Source organism: Ascaphus truei, chromosome 9 (assembly GCF_040206685.1).
Source record: "Ascaphus truei isolate aAscTru1 chromosome 9, aAscTru1.hap1, whole genome shotgun sequence".
Taxonomy (NCBI): Eukaryota; Metazoa; Chordata; class Amphibia; order Anura; family Ascaphidae; genus Ascaphus; species Ascaphus truei.
In genome coordinates, this window is record NC_134491.1 from 46,794,873 (window position 1) to 46,808,500 (window position 13,628).

The window sequence follows — 13,628 nt, forward strand, 5'->3', positions numbered from 1 at the left end:
AAGGTCCGTGATAGGTTTCACATTAAAGTGGGATTGATATTGATTGTAGCAAAACCTATATTTAGGTCACCTTATCAATAATTGAAATGTATCAATTTCTTAATGCTGTAAATCACACAATGCAGGAACTAAACTAAAATGTTCATATGTTTGTATGTATCGTTTTATTTATATAGCGCCAACAGTGTATGTAACACTTTGCAAAATGACAATATAAGGTAAATTAAGTACAAACGATGGGGATAAACGCAATAGGTAAATGACAAGGTAAGGCAAAGAGCTTACAATTTAAGTGGTATGTCGTGAGGCTTACACACACAATAGGTGTATAAGTGCATTAATAAAAGTGCAGTTAGTGAGGTCAAGGGCATCTGGAGGTCGTAGTAGATAATTTAGTGAGCTGCTTCTTTTAAGAGGTGGATTTTCAGCTGGGATTTGAATGTGGAAAGTGAAGGTGCTTGGTGAATATTAAGTGGAAGAGCGTTCCATAGGTATGGAAAGATTAGTGACAAAGATGGGAGAGGGCTGTAGGGGTTTGAGCGTATGAGGCAAGAAGGGATGTAACAAGAGATCAGATTTGAGATACATGGAGGTTCAGATAAGTGTATCGAGAGATCAGAGGTGAGATATATGGAGGTTTGGAGGAATGTAATGAGAGATCAGAGGTGAGATATATGGAGGTGCAGAGGGGTGTAACGAGAGATCAGAGGTGAGATATATGGAGGTGCAGAGGGGTGTAATGAGAGATCAGAGGTGGGATATATGGAGGTGCAGAGGGGTGTAATGAGAGATCAGAGGTGAGATATATGGAGGTATAGAGGAGTGTAACGAGATATCAGAGGTGAGATATATGGAGGTGCATAGGGGTGTAATGAGAGATCAGAGGTGAGATATATGGAGGTGCAGAGGGGTGTAACGAGAGATCAGAGGTGAGATATATGGAGGTTCAGAGGAGTGTAACGAAAGATCAGAGGTGAGATATATGGAGGTGCAGAGGGGTGTAACGAGAGATCAGAGGTGAGATATATGGAAGTTCAGATGCGTGTAACAAGAGATTAGATTTGAGATACATGGAGGTTCAGATAAGTGTAATAAGAGATCAGTGGTGAGATATATTGAGGTGTAGAGCATTAAATAAAGGAGGATAATTTAGTAGTTTATACAGAAGTTAATAGGAAGTAGCAGAGAGAGTTCAGGTCAGAAGCAGATAAGCACCTAGAAGAGCAGGAGAACATTAGAGCAGCAGCATTTAGAATGGATTATAAGGGAGAGCGGTGTGAGGCAGCGAGGCCATATATAAGAAGGGCATGCATTGGTATTTTAGTGGATGCTGTATATGCAAACAGGGCCGCCAACAGGGGGGGTCTGCCGGGTTTGTGTCCCGGGCCCGCTGGCGGGGGGGGCCCGGCCGACCGGTGCTGCACATTTCCTCCGACCTCTGGGTAGGCCCTGCTGACGGTGGCACCCTGACGCAGCTGCCTATAAGCCTCTTCCTTTCTCTGCCCCATGACGCTGAGCTTCCACTGCCGGCGCACGACGGGGCTCCCTGACATCAGCACACAGCGTGGCGGAAGCTGGGTCAAGCTTACTTCCGGCGTGCTGACATCAGAGAGCCCCTTCGCGCGTGGGCAGAGAAAGGAAGAGTATGAAGGAATTCCTGTGAAGAAACATAGGTTAGAAAAGAAGGCCCCTAGTGTAGCACTCCCACCATTGGTATATATATTAAACTATAATCCCAGCACCCCAACTCCATCTTCAACAGTAGCTAGAGTGTTCCCCTTCCCAATTCCCAATATACCCAGAGAAAGGAAGAGTCTTATAGGCAGCTGGGAGTTGAGGTCTGGCCGCGACCGGCAGCAGGGTCTGGCCAGAGTCGGAGGAAATGTGCAGCGCTGGACGGACGGACCCCCCCCCGCCCCAGCCAGCGACCCCCGCAGACACCCCAGGCCTGTCCTGACCCAAGGTAAGTCTGTATTTTTCTATGTATTGGGGGCTTGGTGGAATTTTTATATGGGTTGGGGTATTTTTTTTAAATATTGTATGTTTTTTTTTTAATGGTGTGTGTGTGTGTGTGTGTGTGTGTGTGTGTGTGTGTGTGTGTGTGTGTGTGTGTGTGTGTGTGTGTGTGTGTGTGTGTGTTATATGTATTGTTTTTTTATATGTATTGGGTAGGTGGTTTTTTGTATGCATTTGGTGGGGTGGGGCAGGTTGTATATATATTTGGGGGTTGGGGATTTTTTTTGTATGTATTTGGGGGTGGGAAGTTTTTTGCATTGGGGGTGGGAAGTTTTTTGGTATATATCTTGTGGGGGTAATTGTGTGAGGGAGGAGGGAATGAGTGAGCGTGGGGTAATTGACTTGATGGAGGGAGAGAGGGGGTGAGTGAGGAAAAGAGGGAGTAAGAGTGAGACACAGGGGAGATAAATACATGCGAGGCGTGAGAGTGAGTGAGACGAAGGGAGAGAAATACAGTTGAACTCCGAAATGTTTTCCCTCTGACTCAACTGTTCTGTGAGCCAAGCATCCAGAAATGAAAGATCAAGGTCAGATACGCTACTGTAACTTGGCACTGAAAAAGAATGAGAAATCTAGAGACCTGGATTGTTACAGGATATCTATCCATGGACCAAATGAGAATCAGAAGCAACTATCTCTGTATCTCTGTATTCATGAATGTCGCCATGTCTGAAGCTTGTCATCAGTAATACATCCAAATAAGAAACTTTCACCAAGAGTTCAGTCTTTGCTTCTGGGAAAGTTCACACGAGCAGCTGTTAGAAGGTTGTGATGCCCTGTTCAGGTTTGGTTATTTTTTTAATTTTATTTATAAAATGTGTTACCAGGAAGTAATACACTGAGAGTTACCGCTCGTTTTCACGTATGTCCTGGGCACAGAGTTATGATGACAAATACATGGTTACAAATACATGGTTACATTAAGTGTGCAGGGTTATACATTATATACAAGACATTGCATGCACAGTAAGAGATAATATGTTATAGGCGTATGTAACAGTTACAGACCAGGTTAAAATGGGTTGGGGGTTATCATACCCTGGACTAACTGAGCCACCAAGAACAATGCCACATTCCAAACCAGGCGACGTTTGGATAATGAGTGGACTGTCCTAGTAATACTAGCAGTATTGGCTATTGGCAATATATGTTTCACGAGCTTGAATGGAACGGTGCATTACACGACTTAGCACCATATGGATGAGAGGTTTATATGTATGTGCCTTGCGCCTCTCTCTTCGTTCGGAAGCTCCCATATAGAACAGAGCACACAATAATTCCACCCCAGAGCTACTGTACGCCGGCCTCTAAAGTATGGATCTTTCTGGAGGATAGAAAGGTGTCCTGTGCATAGAAAGTATTATTGCTGTGATCATTTATCAGCACAAGTTTTCCAATGATACCTCAAAATGGGAAGAGCATGTGTCAAAAGGTGCCGTTTTATAACTGAACTTGTCATCTCCCGTAGCAAAGGGTTTAAATTGTCTTGTGTCATTGGTGTTAAGCCTTTGTCACAAATGTACACCAGCGCCTGTGATAAAATAACGTGCGTAAGGGAACCACATGGTCCCCATTGTGATGTGCAAGTTCTTAAAGCAGCCTTTGTCCATGGGGGAAGTCGCGTCATCAAAAGAATGAGTGCACGCCGTTCTTCTGGTAAATCGCCCTCTCCGATTCCCCTGCCAGAGTCGAGACGTTTCCAAACACGTTTTTAATATGCTGCCTGGCAGAGAAAAGAAAATGGATTTAGTCAATCTTCAAATACATTGTAGAGAAGGAATCAAGTCCACAGCCAACGTGCTACTTATGAATAATTCCAGCAGATGAATCTAAGTTATTTAACTGAAGCCAGGGAAGTAATGAAGAAAACCTGAAACATTACTGACCAGGCTGAGTACCGGAAAGCACAATGTAACTTAAGCCGCTATCACCAGAGACAACAAGGAGTATGTGTTACTGTTCATGAGCCCTCATTACTGGAGAGACCATGAGCTCACTCCTAGAAGGCTTAGTGCTGTAATAATGTGGCACGTGATACGTGGATTTTGGGTTAATTCAGGGGAGGACAACTCCAGTCCTCAAGGGCCACCAACAGGTAAGGTTTTCTGGATATCCCTGCTTCAGCACAGGTGGCTCAATCACAGTGCCCCTGATTAACCTGACCACCTGTGCTGAAGCAGGGATAGCCATAAACCCTGATCTGTTGGTGGCCCTTGAGGACTGGAGTTGGCCAGTCAGCGACTGACCCATTGATTGAGCCACCTGTGCTGAAGCAGGGATTTCCTTAAAATGCGACCTGTTGGTGGCCCTTGAGGATTGGAGTTGCCCTCCCCTCGGTTAACTTGTAGTAAGACACCTGAATTCTTCTGTGTTGGAGGGGTTAATATCTTGCTCATTATCTCTCCTCTATAAGCCTGTTACCCTGGACAGTTTATATTGGTTTAATTTATTAGGTTTCCTGCCTAATATTAGGTTTTATTTCATCATTTTTAGGCGATTTACAATCTTTATCTCTATTTAACGTTCGCTTGAATTTTTAATTTATTTTTTAAATAAAATCTAAAGGTGAAAATCACTGCACAACCACAACCTTACCAATAAAAAAAATGTATTTATACAGCTTTTCAAAATCTGTTATTTGTAACCATCTTTACACTTAGGGCCTCATGCAGAGAGCAGCGCTATGCAGAATTGGAGAGGGGGAATTTTTTTTCCTTTTTTGGAGAGTTTTTATGTCCATATGCAGAAAGGGCAGAAAACTGCCTTTCTGCATATGGAGAGTTTCAACCAGCGCTATTAGCGCTGTTGAAACTACTGGGGAAAAAATCGCGTTTTTTTTTTTTTCCTCTCCACCGGCCGCGGAGCGCCAGCTGCTTGGTGGAGAGGGAAAATGTTGAAAATCGCGCCATTTTTTTGCCGCGAACAGCCACTAGATGGCGATCGCGGCTCTCTGCATACGGCAGAGAAAAAAACTGGAGAGATTTTAAACTCTCCAGGCGCGCGGCGAATTTGAAGGGAAAAAAAAAATGGCGCTTTTTTTTAAACTTGCCGGTTTCTGCCTTTCTGAAGGCAGAATCCACCAATTAATGCCGCTTTCACTTTTTGCGCTGCTCTCTGCATGAGGCCCTAAGACTTTTCAGAAAATGCACATTCTCAAAGCAAATATATAATATAGATCAGGGGGAGCGAACTCGAGAACTCAAGGTCCACCAACAGGTCAGGTTTTAAGGATATCCCTGCTTCAGCACAGGTGGCTCAATCAGTCCCAGTGTCAGCACAGGTGGCTCAATCAGTGGCTCAGTCAAAGACTGAGCCACTGATTGAGCCACCTGTGCTGAAGCAGGGATATCCTGACCTGTTGGTGGCCCTTGAGGACTGAAGTTGGCCTCCCATGATATAGATGAATGTCTAAAGAGGAGTTTAAATAGTCAGTCAATTCTCAGTACTATTGCCACAAGAAGTATCAGCAACCCTCTGCATTTCAGTAGGGAAAGCTATTTGCAGGCAATTGCATTGAATTTAATGTATAGAATATACTCCTCTCCTGCGGTCGGTGTTGCTGATAATTCTGCAGACACTGGGCCGAAGCATTTCCTCACGGAGTCGCCGTCCGATCAGCTGGACGCCTCGTGCGGCTGGGGAAACGGCGCTGATGATAGTATAGGAAATGGGAAGCCATACACTTGCCTCATACACAGCCAATATATAAAAAAGTACAAACATTTATTAAAGCATATTAACAAAAAACAACATTACAGCCCCGGAGTGTCCAGGCTAAAATGCCTCAGCATGTCCGACCGGTTTCTGCGTCCACCGCGCCATTCTCACGGGCTCCTTTACAGTGGATAAGAAGGGGGTAATGAAGGTATAGGACCCTAAGTAACGATTGATTTTTCAGAACATTTCTTTAAAAATAAAATAATAATTGACATTCCAACTGAAAAGGGAACATGAACAGTTTAGAAAGCTCAATACACTAGCACAGTACAACACTATGACCCTATAATCCTATAACACTATAATCCTATAACATTATGACCCTATAACCCTTTCACCCTATAACCAGGGTTGCAACTTTTTTTTGAAGGCTAACTTGGAGACTTTTTGCAATTAAATGTAATTTTTGAAATGTATTTATTTCTCTTACTTTCTCCGGCGGCGGCAGCAGCGGCATCTTCCCCTGCAAGGTCCGTCAACATGGCTCTGCGATGTCAAATGGCGCCGCATTGCCATGACAATGCTGTGTCAAGTTGCCATGACAACAGGGCGCCTTATGGCACTGAGGTGTCACATGAGATTTCTCAGGTAAACCCATAGCACGGAGATACGTGGCCAAAAGCCGTAGGGTCGAACACGGAGTGCTAGAAACCCTGACTATAAGGCTGAGATTATACAGCCAAGCGCCCGCTCATGACCGCGCCCGGACCCTCCCGCGCTCCTGCAGCCCCAGCGATCTGTTAATGTGGCTGCAGGAGATTGGGGAGGCGATCTGGAGGTGTGGCGGGGGCGTCACAAAGCTGGTTTGCCCTCATTGGCTGAACCAGTCCGCGTGATGCTGATGTCACGCGGCAGCGCTTGAAAAGATAAAAAATGTTGTCTCTTCAAATCGCAGTGGCGCCAGCACACTCCATCGTGCGCCCACCGAGCAGCCTCATAGGCATTAGTCAAATTAAGGTTGGTGCAGGCTGTATAACCACAACCTAACACTACAACCCTATAACAGCATGTGTGCCGACTCTCATGTTGGTGCTTTTGAATGTATCTAAACCTGCAACCTAGGCCCAGACTAATTAAACTGCGATATTGATATAACTGTGCGTTAATGGTCAGGAGTTCTTTTTACTGCCGTATTTACTAAAAGTTAAATGCCTAAATACCGCAGCGATAAGTGTGGGCTACATTTAACACCAGAATCGCTGATTAGCATGGAAATTCGTTTGCATTGTCTAATTACATATGGCAAGCGCATTACATTACACAACAGTGATGCCAATGAACAACTGCCGGCTAATTACCTATTTACATGCTGCTCACTAAACTCCGATACCTGGCGATGCTGGGTTACCACCAAACAATATTATAGTTATCACCTGCCCCAAGCTGGCATTGGGCTGATCTCGTCTATGTATACAATGGCCACTATAGACATAGGGTATAAGACTGCATGCTTCGGTGTAAGCTCCAGATGTTGTGCTGCTTTATAATGTATTGCAGGCACCTATAGCAGTGAAGTGGTAATCCCTCCTTCATATATTCAGTCACCTGTATAGCAAGCCTTGCCGGAAGAGCTGGCGGAGAAAAGGCCTGCATATTTCTTCCTGGGTGTGAATGGATTTACCGTGAGTGCATTAAATTGCTCTTAAATGACTCAAAATAAAGACATTAATCCTGGGTATTTACTTCATATAACCGGACTCCCTCTCAGACATAAAGGTCGGGAAAACTTTGCCTGGTCCGAAATATATTTTTTGAATAAAGCAAAGAAAATGTGCTTACGTGCTCCATGTATCAGCAATCCAGATTTCAGTACAACCGACACGCACAGTGTGATTCAAAGTACTTTATTATTATTTATTAATACCGTTCTCTGACCACAATAAAAAACGGAGACCTCACAGGGGATGATTTCACATGTAACTGGACAGCTCTGCGCTTTGGCGTTCTTTAAGTGAAGAAATGTAGCCATTCTTGGACCGAAACGTTGGATTTTTTAGTCAATAAAATTGCTACATTTCTTCCCTTAAAGACCCCGCGAGTGCCAGCAATTTTTGTATTTATTTCATACACGGATTCCTCCCCCGCTGGCCGTGCTCCTGTGGCAGCGTATATACCCGTTTGTGTACTCCCGCCCATCCAAGCACATTGGGGCCTTTTATTATTTCCTTTTATTCTTGCACCTCAGATCAAGTAAGCATGGAAGGAGATGGAAGGAGAAGGGCAGAGTTGGGATTAGATTCTAGGATTCTGTCTTGTTAAATATGTATTATAATGTAACATAGTAATAATAATAATAACACAGTAATTAACAGCGCGCAAGAGAACCGGCTCCCTCCAGTTTGCCACATTTACCTATTTACTAAAGGAATAATGCGGTAATACGATAGAATAATATTTAAGAGCTCACTTCACAAGGTTTCTAAAGAACTGTGAACTAGAGTTAATATCCAGCTTCCGATCACCTTTCTTTTAAATAAAGACATACAATACAATACAATTTTATTGTTTATCTGCCCTGTGCGCATTGTAATTCTTAGACTATACTTATAATAATAATAGCATGTTCTTGTATAGCGCTGCTAGTTTATGTAGTGCTTTACAGAGACATTTTGCAGGCACAGGTCCCTGCCCCGTGGAGCTTACAATCTATGTTTTTGGTGCCTGAGGCACAGAAAGATAAAGTGACTTGCCCAAGGTCACAAAGAGCCAACACCGGGAATTGAACCAGGCTTTTAACTCAGTGCCAGTCAGTGTCTTTACTCACTGAGCCGCTCCTTCTCCACAATACATCGGCTGGGAGGTTGTTTCATGCATCTACGACCCTTTCAGTGAAGACGCAATACAGCCATTCAAGTGAATATATACAAAATAATAAGCACCTCTGTCCACAATTAGTGATTTCTACAGTTGTGAAGAGAGGAGGGTTGCAGATGGATGCCCTTGTGGGAGTAGAATAACCTTAAAATGAACATGACTAGACCAAAGTAACATCACAGTGGATCTCATTGGGGACTAGAGATGGGGAATCCGCCCAAATCCATTTTGCGGTGTAAAATACGTGGTTTTAATCCGTGCGGATTCATCAAAATCCACCATTGGATCCAACTCGTGGACGGATTCGTTGAATCCAATCCGTGGATTTAGCCGTCTTAAGAATCCTCCAACGGATCGCTGAATCCGCGGAGTGTATTCTACAAATCCGTCCACGGGTTGTGGAAACCACGGAGTGTATCCTCAATCCGCAAAACTCAAAATCGCCCTTTTTGACATTGATCCACTAAAATCCACGATCAAAAGGAACCGGCTGATCCAAATCCAGCCCAGATCTGGAGCATGTTTAATTTCTGCCAGAACAGAATTTGGAGTGTAACCCCTGCAGGCTAAGGACCAGGACTAACCCACGATTATTATCTACTGAGGTGTGATTGCTAGGGTAACCTGAATCATTTTGGGCCAATGAATAGGACTAAAAACTATTGTTTATGACGTAGCCTATATAAAGGGACATGAATGCATTGAAAGACTAATGTTAGTCACTGAGGAAGCATTGGCGAAACGCGTTTGACGTTTTTTGGCCATTGCAAGCTACCGTAGTGAGGATTTGATTCCCCTGTTCTATCTGGCTCGGCGATCCCGCCGTCTGCGCATGCGCACGCGCACCGGAGCAGGGAGCTGAAATCTGTGTATGCTGAGGGGCAGGCAGTTTTGAGGAGGACATAGCCTGTGCACGGGCTTTTTGGAAACTCTCACCACAGCCACCCAAAGTGAAGATCTGCACAGTAACCATCTGCCAACAGGGAAACAGCCAGGACAAACCACCCCAACCCAGGAAGGGATTCGTTGTGGAATCTGGCAGCATCTCCTCTCTATGCCTGAAATTATCGGCCGCTTGTAAGTGTTAAATCTCTTTTTTTCAACTGTTAATAAATTTTATTGCACTATTTTTTCCCTTTTATTTTTTGCTAAGGAGGATACCAGGAGGCTTTTCCTCACCCTCATCAAATACAGCCATATAAAGAGAAGAGTAGAAGAATTCAAGATATTAGACATTTTGATGTAAGTGTGTCTCCTCTCATTCAGCAATATCTTTCAACCTCCACTGATCTTCTAAACACCCCTACTCCCCCTCCCCCCCTTATTCAAACGAAGAGCTGTGTATAATCACTGTGTTGGTCCCTTACTGTGGTCCCCTCTCTTCTCTCCCTTATTTTATATACTTTAAACGCCGTGGAGCCACAAGCAGAGCAACGCGCCGGAGGACCCCCCTTTTTCTACCAGTATCTACACAGAGGTTGGTGAATCACCTCTGAGAGACTCAGGCTGCGGAACTGCATTGTGCAAGGACAGGAGCCATATACTGAACAGTAGGATAACTCATTTTTGCCGCAACTTTTCTCTCTTTTATATTATTGCATACTTTGTGGCAGCTTTAATGATGGCGGTGCATTGACTGATCCGCATTCTGTATTGTTTTTACCACTTGTACAAAACCAATAAATGTTCAGGAATATTGGTGCGTAAAACTGTATCCACCTGGTCAATTGCAAAGATATTTAGACCAATGTACTGTACTGTACCAAGGCAATTTTGCCTTTCACGTGAATGGACATTTTCATTCTGCATCCCTTAGCAATAATGTATCAAGGTAGCTTGTCGGTCCCTCAGGCACTGCAGGGGTTAGGTAGTGTGTAATGTGAAGAGTCGTTCGACTTCAGCATTCTGGTTTTTTTTTCTTCTTAGATCATCCAAAGCTGACATTCAACCAGGAGCGAGCGTCCGGGGGGGAATTCAAATATGATACTTGTGTTTGTAACATGCACCTGTATAGTATTACCCAGATAAAGTCATTTAGAGATTACAAATAGACTGAATAGGCGCCTGGGTCACTGAATATTTAAAAGAAAATCTGTCTACTGACAACGCATAAAGGTCACGAAAGGAAATGGAAAGTCCGTGCTGCACGTTGGGGCCTGTCCCATTTTTTGAAGTCTTTGTAAACCGCGGACCATGAAATTGTGTGTTCTTTCGGTAAACATCCTTCTTTGATTTACGCTGTCTTGTTCCAGTTTATTAACCTTTTTAGTGCTGCTATGGTTTGCAGGTCTCCCGCTTTGCGGAGGGAAAGGGGAATGGAGCAGTGTAAGTGCACCAACGTAATTCCGTCTTTCAGTACAATTACACAACAATGTGGGTTTTTTTACTGCAGTTGGGGGTGACCTTGCCAGGCGGGCGAGTTTTGCATTCAAAGTCAGATGCACAGGACACTTTTCTCATTCTGGACAAATGTGTCTTCGGTTTCAGCACAGGATAAAGTGATGCTTGTTTCCTGGTATTGGTAAAATAAGGAATCCATCTTTGTCAAGTCAGAGCTGGGCACAAGAGACATGTCATCTTTTGTTACCTGCGAATATGCCACAGTTACCATCTATCACAGTTCTAATCTAGGAAGAGATGGAGATGAGAGACATTTTTCACCCAAAGTAGAACATATTGGCGGAATATTCTGCAGAAGATGAGACCTTTCACATATATAGGAACTTTTACACCTCAAATCTTTTGCAAAAGAAAAAACATATTGAAAACATCACAACCTGCAGGGAATTAAGAGAAGGTTGTGGGGAAATCCTTACAGTCAGGTCCCTGAATCTCAGTCAACACAATGGAAAGTTGAAAACGAATTTACAAGGCAGCTTCTTAAGTAGCTTGGAGATACTTTGTATATGACCGGGTGTCCTCATTTTCATATAATCAGATGGGCATTTAAAGATAAACATGGCTTTTTGGAAGACACAGAAAAGTAAAAGTACTTTTAGTAAAATTTGCATGCTATTTTTGTTTGAAAATGTTTTCTTAGAGCTCAAATTCATTGGCCCCATCCAATTTAGTGAGAAGTCAGGTAACACGGTTAGTGATACATCAACTTCTACTCATGTGAGTGAGAGGAGTTGAGTTCTTAGGGAGATAACCCATTATTGCCTCTAAAAAATGAGGTGGTTTTACACCCGCAACTTGTAAAAATCACAAATCGATTCCTCTAGAGCAGTAGTTTCCAAACTTTTTTTGGTTAAGGAACCCTAAGTGAAATTCCGAGGAACCCCCAGCCATCTCTTAAATCAACTCTGAGATCAGATGCATTATACATTTTCTGTATTTGATACCATTTTTTAAATGACCATAAAATTGAACGGAACCCTTTAGGAATGCCTGGGGAACCCAAGGGTTCCAGGAACCTTGGTTGAAAAACAGTGCTACCGCATAACAAAGAATCGTGACCGTCACTGTGAGAGAATTGTGAAGTGTATTGAAAAGTGGCAAAATTCAGTATCGGGTTTGCTGGTGTTTTTAAAAAAAAGAGGAAATGGTGTGTATTGGAGAGGAAGCTGTCAATGGGGTTTTTAATATACTGTAGTCAATACAAGTTTAAACTTCACAATAATCCCATAATTCTGAGATTCATTGTTACTCAGAGTTTTGTGACCTGAGACACAGGGAGCCCAAAGAAATCTTATGAAGAACGGTCAGATGTAAAAGATTATCCATTCTGTCTGTGAACTTGCTCCGTCTTTAAAGCATCTGGGTTGTTCCAAGGGCATCAGATTTACCGAGTGGGAGTTCTAAACATGCCTATTTTCTGTTGACTGACTTTTCCAACCAACCCAACAATTACCATTTAACTGGCCCTGTTATGTCAACTAGAAAAAGAGAAACAGAAACCAGAGAAACAGACTGAAAACCCTCAAATAATGTGCACTGTTATCAGATGTTAAATTGGAGTAAAAATTAACTATTTTGGGGGGATATTGAGACAAACTCTCCCATGCTCAGTGCACCATGGAGCTCCCTCCAGTTTAAACCCCCCTCCTAATGGGGCAGCATGCAGCTCCAGATGGAGTGGTGGAGGGTGGCGAGGGAATATCCCCCAACCTACTTAGGTTTGGAGCAGGAGGAGTCTCAGATGGTTGTTGGGGTTTAAGACCCACTGGAGAGCTAGGTGTGAAAGGTAAGCATGTCTCTCCAGTCTGCAAAAGACCCTTGAGGAAGGTGAGAGAGGCGGAGGAAATAGCATCTTTAATCTCCTGTATCAGGCATCATTGAACACAAGGTGTAGGCCATACGGTGTGCCAGCACCTTAGCCCCCAACCAGTCCAACTACTTATAGTCTAGTAGTTTCCAAACTCAGGTCACCTGCGGTAGAATCAAACAGTGGCAAATAAAGGGGAAATCTAACATCTGAGCTCACATGGCCGGGTTGTATAGCAATAGATTTGTAAAGATCTCCTCTACCACAACAACCACTCTCTGCCTGCTTTTATCTGATCCCGGTAGTATGCCAACAACACCAAAATGTCTTTACCAAACCCCTCAGGCCTAATCAGAAATAGTTGCCTGCATACCCCATATTGCACACTTGGCAGAAAATTCTGGAAGCATGTAAGCAGCACTTCAGAGGTGTATCTGCAAAGAGGTATCTCTACAGGTATTGGAGGTGGAAGGTATGCACTTGGAAGTTAACATGCACTACTCCCTGTCCACCCTCTTCCAAAAGGGGAGGCACACAACACCTCCAAAAATCCAATGCTTCCCTATCCAAAGGAAGTCCAGCAGTTTCCTCTGGATTGTAGTGATAAATTCAGGGGTTGGACTCGTGGCTTAGATTATGCAAAATGTATTGTGCCAAACGATCCACCGTTTCGGCTGCATTATACAGCCTTTGTCACGGTGAGGGCTCGCCTTGATAAAAGACTGTATTATACAGCCGAAACGTTGGATCATTTGGCACATTACATTTTGCATTATCTATGTCCGTGTGTCTGTATCACTCCTTATCTCTATTGCTGTTTCTGGGACTTCAGGATTCCCTTCAAGCTATGGAGCACCGGCTGCTACGTATTGTG